Genomic DNA, 7084 nt, shown 5'->3' with positions numbered 1-7084 from the left:
CCTAAGCATACACAATACTGATAGAGTCAGTAGAAGAGAGGCCAAGGCCTTGGACTCTGGAGTCAGATCTGGGTTCAAATCCCATTCTGCTGCCAAAAAGTAATGGGCTGACTCTGTAGGTGAGCGCCCCATCACAAGAGGTGCACAAGCAGAAACAAGACAACCACTCAGGTCGTTGTCCTCGTTGCATGTTAATGTGCGATCTCTCTGGTGAAATACCCACAATTTATTTTATTTTAATTGTTTTATTTTATTTTAATTATGTAAAATTTATATAGCATGAAATGCACAGAACTTAAACTTGATGAGTTTTGACAAATGTAAACACTCATGTCGCCAACACCCCAACCAAAATATGGACTATTTCCATCACTCCTGAAAATCGCCCCATGCCCCTTTCCCTGAGGCCCCCCCACCCCAGACCCCTGCATTTTAACAGAGATACAGAATGAAGGCAATGCTTACAGAGCCAGAGGACTCTCTAATGATAGAATTTCAGCAGGGCCAGGACCAGGGTGAGGCAAGTAAGGCTCCCAGAGCAAAAAATTTAAGGAGGCACTCACTGTCTGCACTTGCACCCCCCTGAGAATGCACCCCAGGTGCCTCCCTCACCTCATCCCAGTCCTGGCCTTGCATTGCAGGGGAGGGGCAGAGGTGAGGTACCCGGGGCAGGAGGGCCCTTCCTAAAGCCTTTCTCATCACCCGCCACGTGGTGCACCACGCAGCCAGAAGGCAGATCAGGCAAGGCTGAGCCCCGAGGGTGCTGGACCTTTCCCAGGCAACGTGTGGCCCACATCACGTGCGATGGGTGTCTCTTGATGCTCTCCAATAAGAGCTCCCATTTACCGAACACCCACAAAGTGCCAGACCCTGTTAGACATGTTAGGACAAGCCCTGTCCAGCTCTCAGTACAATCCTGAAAAGTGTGGTGTTATCCCCATTTTACAATGAGGAAGTCGAGGCTCAGGGAGGTGAAGTGACTTGCCCGAGGTCACAGAAGAAAGGACCGGTGGTGTTCAGATTCAAAGCCAGTTAGTTCTCTCTGAGCCCCAAGACGATTTCCTCCTCTGCCTTGCAGACACAGGACGGCAGGTGTGCTGAGAACCTGGAAGGTGAGCCCCGCCCAGACTCCTATCTGACCCCCCAACCCCCCTGAACCCGAGGGACCAGACCCCACAGTGCAGCCGAGGTTCCCGTTTCCCAGACCTGCCCCTCCCAACAGCCAGTGCTTCCAAGAGTCTTCCAACAGCCTTTCCCAGGAGCCCGCGAGGGGTTCATTTGCATATTACAGTGTCATTTGCATACTACTTAGTGAAAGTCTTCCTTTCCCCACCTGCAGCAAACACCAGGCTGATTAGTTCTCCCCACACTGGGGAGTTAATTACTCTCCCGCGTAGACCGGGTGTTTATTTGTAATCAGCAGAGGCTGGGAAAGGGGAGGAAACAGGGCAGGAGCAGCTGTCGCCAGCCCCGATTCCGGAGCAGCTCTGCGGGGTGGAGAAACCAGGGCGGGTCCAGCTCCACCACGCTGGAACCCTGGCCCTTACCCTAGGCAGGCCCTGGGCTCAGGGGGAGGGAGAGGGTTGATTAGACTTGGGGTTTGGAGAGTGCTTGCGAACTGCTCCCAGTGAGTCCCGGGCAGCACAGGGAGGGAGGCACAGGACAGCTCAGCAAGAAGGCAGCCGGGAACCCAGGACCCTGGGAAGGGCTGGTGGGCCGGGTCCTGGCCTGAGAATCCGGAAAGGACCCGGCTTGGCTGTGTGATGTGGGGAACTCACTGCCCTCTCTGAGCCTCTGCTTTCCCATCAGCAACCTGGGATGACAACAGCAGCCTCACCACACCCCCTGCGGGGAATCACATGAGCCAGACAGAACCCACGGAAAACATAACTCAGTGTAAGCAGTATTTCTGAATTCCAAGGTTGGAAATTGTCTCAGCCCCAGGGAGATTATTGACCCTCTCCCTTGTCCCCCACCCCAATTAAACCTGGACTTGTCCCCTCCACCAAGGTATTTCTAGACCCTCCAGAATCTACTCCTCACTTGTCAGATACCAAGATGTCATGTCCAAAGGTCCAAGCAGGCCTGGCCCAACATGTCAAGGTTGGAAAGGCGCTCAGGAGCTGTCAGAGCCCCAGGAAAGGTGCTGGGCTGCCGGCCTCAGAGTGCCGAGGACACTTGTTAAAAATGCAGAGGCCTAGGCACCATCCCAGGGATTCTGATGCAACACGTCAGGGTGCAGCTCAGGCTGTCGTGTTTTTAACCAGCTCCCCCAGGTGACTCCGATGCAAGGGAATCACTGCTTTGGTTCAACCCCCACCCCCACTTTTTTTTAACAGATGGGGAGACTGAGGCCCAGAGGGATGATTTGTCCAAGGACACCCAGCAGAGCTGAGGGTAGAACCCAAGTCTCGTGCCTCCAGCCCATAGTGGCATCTCCTGATGAAAAGTCTGGGGCAGGCAGAACCATCCCAGAAGACAGCTTAACCCAGCACTTACTTCCCCCTTCCAGAATTCCTATTTTATACCCCTGGCCTGTAGGAGGCTGGTGGAGCATTGTCAGACGTGGTGGAACTAACTGTATCACTTACTGTGCATGTGACCTTTGTACAAGTCACTTTTCTTCTCTGAGCCTCGGTTACCTGGTGTGTAAAGGGGGCTCCATCATAGCACCGCCTCCCTGGGGTTTGTGATGACGAAATGAAATGCTGGAGCAGACCACCCAGCACGTAGTAGGGCTCACTGGGTGCTGCCCATTGGCATCCTGCAAAGCTGCTTCTTCAATGTTAAAACCACCCAGGGAGGGCAATGCCCACCCCACTGAAAGCGTGTCTAATGGGGAACTGCAGGCCTTGTCATCGGCCCACGAGGAGCTCATTTCTGCAGTCAGGCTCTCCCTGGCCACTGTCCCGCGAGCCGCTTGTCCTTGGAAGTTGGCTTTATCCCCACCCTATTGGGTGCCACCAGTACCTGCCTGTGGGGTCCTGAACAGCCCTCAGCACCCAGGGCCGAGCTCCCACCAGGCAGAGACAATACTCCTTGGGGCTCCCACAGCCTGCTCTGTTTGTTCTCCCAACTCTCCTAATCCTCTTAATCTTTTTACTCTCACCTGCCTGCCTGCCTCGTGGCTTCCATTAGGGCGTTTCCAGCTAGATTTGCACGTTGGGAAGCTCTCCCGGAGCTGCTCCCTTGCACACGTGGCTTCTCCCTTCTGGGCATCCCGGATGATAGTCTCCAGCTGGGGCCGGGCCATCTGGCTTCGTTTCTTCATATTTTTCTTCACTCTCCCCTAAAGAAATCACTTTGCCTTGTTTTGTCTTCTTTTTACATTTTCTTTCCAAAACTTTGCAGCTGAGGGGCTGTTGGGGGAGGAAGAGGAGGAGACAGGAATTTTGCTAAGTGCCAGCCACGTGCCAGGGACAAGCTACCCTGCTCCGAAGTCTCCCCACCACCAGGAGGTCGGTTAGCATCCTCGGCTCACAGGAGGCCACTAGGGCACCATCACACAGCCAGAGGGAAACGGAGGCTGAACTTGAACCCAGGCAGCCTCCATCTCTGCACCACATCATTTCTTGTCTTCAACCCCCTCCGTTTTCATAAAACCACCCCAAGAAGCACTTTTATCTGCTGAGAGGGGCAAAGAATAAAGAACGTGAGCTGGAGAAGCATGGCAGACTCTGACAGTTCCCCAATTTCCAGTCCCCCTCCTGGCCACCAAAATCCTGATCTTGTTGGGTCACGGAGGGGGAGAATGGGAGGAGAACTGAAAAGCTGAGGTGGGCATCGTGGATTTAGCAAGAAAGACAAGATTAAGACAATCTTCATAATAAAGAGCAGGGAGAATAAGCTTGTGGGAGAAGGAGACAAAGCAAAGCAGTTCAGGCAGAGAGTGCAGAAGGTTATTTTGTTGTTGGGGGATGGTGTGGAGGGGGTTCGGGGGGGTGGTTGAAGGGAGAGGTGTTTCGAGGAGTATTGATGTAAAAACTCTATGCCAACTGGTGGTCAACCGAACAAATCGAAATCTGCTCTAATGTCAACAATAAATCTGCAAAGAAAATATGGTAAGATGGGTTCCAACATGACACCTCCCTAAGATTTTCGAAGGGTAATGCTGACCATTTACAATGTTTGCCTAAATGCTGATTTTGGATCCCAACCTTTGAGTGAGATGTGACCCCACCATACAGAACTTAAGCAATTAAAAAATGGCCTTTGGGCTATTCCTTACACCCCCTGACTATACTCAGAGCCCAGCTCATGCAGCAGGACTTGATCAGCATTGGGAGGGGAAGCATCTCCCACCTGCCCTCCACCCCTTACTGGAGTGTCCCTATTGTGACCCTCACAGAGTGCTGACCCGTTTATTTCTCACACGAATGATGTATTCATTACTACCAAAGCCTTTTAATTCTCAGGAAGTGTTTGCACTCTTGAAGCAGAGTGTTAAGGAAAATTATCCAACACTTGGAAATAAGGCAAGTAGATATCTGGTGTCCTTTCAAAGTCAAATCAGAGTGGTGTCTAACCAGCCCTCCTAGGGTTATATGACACTGCGGGGGAATGTCACCTTGCTTGACTTATTACTTACTATTGATTAAGGCCCAGACTCTGTAAAGACAGCTGTTAATTGGTAGAAGACTGATAAGGTGCAAGGTTTTTTTGGTCTGGTAGATATGCAAATGATTTCTGTCCAATAGAGAAGATAACCCCAAAGTTATGATTTTATTGCTCCATAGGACATTAACCAGTTCTGTATGTAACTCAGCAAACTTACGAACATTCCAGCATTCTTGTGGGTTTTGTTTTGTTTTTTCTGAATCTCTCTCTTCTTTCTTTCTCTCCATATAGGTATATATAAATATTTCTTTTATCATACCTTCATTGAACCAGCTTTGTCATCCTTTGGCTCCCTCATTAATAAGCTACAAAAAAACATAGACATGTGCTATTTATTTGTTGGAGATTTGTGTATTTAATATATTTTTAAGCAACTTCGTTGAGATAAAATTCAACCACTCAATTCACCCATTTAAAGTGTACAGTTAGTGGTTGTTAGTATATTCAGAGTTGTGCAACCATCACCACAATCAATTTTAAAACATTTTCATCAACCCAAAAAGAAACCCTGTAGCCATTAGCTTTCACCCACCAATCTCCCCACACTTCTGGCCGTGCTGGCAACCTCTAACCGAATTTCTGTCTATATAGATTTGGCTATTTGAGACATTTCATATAAATGGGGTCCTATAATATGTGGTCTTTTGTGAGTGACTTCTTTCACTTAGCATAATGTTTCCAAGGTTCATTTTAAACTATACATTGACAAGCCTTTCACAGTATTTCATTTTTCCCTCATGCCAACCCTGCCACTTTCTTTGGGACCTCAGGCAAGTCTTTCTGTCTCTGGTTCTTAGTTTCTTCATCTATACAGTGGGAGAGATTGGGCTGGCCCTTAAGTTCTGAAATGTCATATTTCTAACCCTCTTGCAGGGAAGCAAGACTGACATGATGCAATCCAAGAAGACGGATGCTGGAAGGGATGTTAGAGACCATTTGGTGCAACCTTCCTGCCTCCCACCCACTCCTTCATCTTGATAGATTGGGATACTGAGGCTCAGAGAGGTTAGGTGACTTGCCCGAGGCCACACAGATATGATTTATAATGACGACTGTCTTTAACTTGATAACTGACAGTATAAGCTTCCTCATGATCACAATACAGTAGCCTAGTGGGGGTGGCTCTGTCATCCCATTTTACAGATAAGGAAACTGAGGTCCAGAGAAAGGATGTGGCTTGCCCAAGTTCACACAGTGAGTATGGGCTGGGCTGGCAAGATTGCTGGGGACAAGAGTGGGGGCAGGAGGAGCCATGGACCCCCACCCTCCAACCAGAGCATTCCCAATTGTATCTGATATATATTGGATGTCACAGAGATTAAAATTGAAGAAGGAATCCCAAAAGCTGAAAAACCCTGGCCTTAGACCATCCTTCATCTGTCCAGATACAAGAGCCTTTCCTTTTATCCTCTCTCTTTCTCCCGAAGGCAAAATTTGCAGGAAAAAAAATGCTCGTGGCTCATGGGAAGAAGCAGGAGCACGTGGTCAGCCCAGGCCTGAGCATTCTGGTCCCGAGTCCCCGGTCTGTAAGGGACAGTCACACCATCTAAAGAAAAGCGTTCGTTCACAGAGTCTGTTTCAGTTTCCTGGCTGCTAAAACAAATACTACACAATGGGTTGGCTTAACAACAGGGATTTATTGACTCACGGTTTCAGAGGCTTTAGAAGACTTGCTTCCTCCTGGAGTTGGCATCTTCCAACTGTCCAACAATCTCTGGAGTCCCTTGACTTTTCTAACACATGGCAATTCACATGGCAGTGCCTTCTCCTTTCTCTTCCGGGATCCAACCATTTACAGCTTCTGGTTGTTCCCCATGGCTTCTCCTTTTTGTCCAATTTCCTTTGCTTATAAGGGCTTCAGTCCTATTGGATTAAGACCCACCCGCATTCAGTTTGGGTGCAACTAAACTAATAACATTTTCAAAGGTCCTATTTACTAATGGGCTCACACACACAGGACCAGGGTTTGGGACCTGAATATGGCTTTGGGGAAGAACATGATTCAATTCCCAATGGGGTCCAAGCTGGCACTGATGAAGCCAGCTGTCTTGACAGGTAATGAGCACCCTGTCAGTGACAGAAATAAAGCTACATGATCCAAAAGTTAACAGCAATTATCTCTACATGGTAGAATTATGCTGGCTTTTGTTGCTGTTTTTTTAATGTTGATAAAGGCTAATTATTAAGTGTCCACCATGGGTCAAATGTTTTATATGTGTATTATTAAAACTTTATAGTAATCTATGAAGCAGGATCTGTTATTCCCAATTTACAGATAAGAAAACTAAGTCTCCAAGAGATTAAGTAACTTGCCCAAGACTCGCAGCTAGGAAGTGGACAGGTCTAGAAAGCTGTTGCCAAGCTTCTGCTTCTTGCCACTGCAGGGTTCTTCTTTCTTCTTTGTGCTTTTCTGTGTTTTCCAAGCTTTTGACAGTGAATGCATGTTGCTTTCATAATCATGAAAAAG

Source organism: Choloepus didactylus, chromosome 2, assembly GCF_015220235.1.
Source record: "Choloepus didactylus isolate mChoDid1 chromosome 2, mChoDid1.pri, whole genome shotgun sequence".
NCBI lineage: Eukaryota > Metazoa > Chordata > Mammalia > Pilosa > Megalonychidae > Choloepus > Choloepus didactylus.
This window is presented reverse-complemented; position numbering follows the sequence as displayed.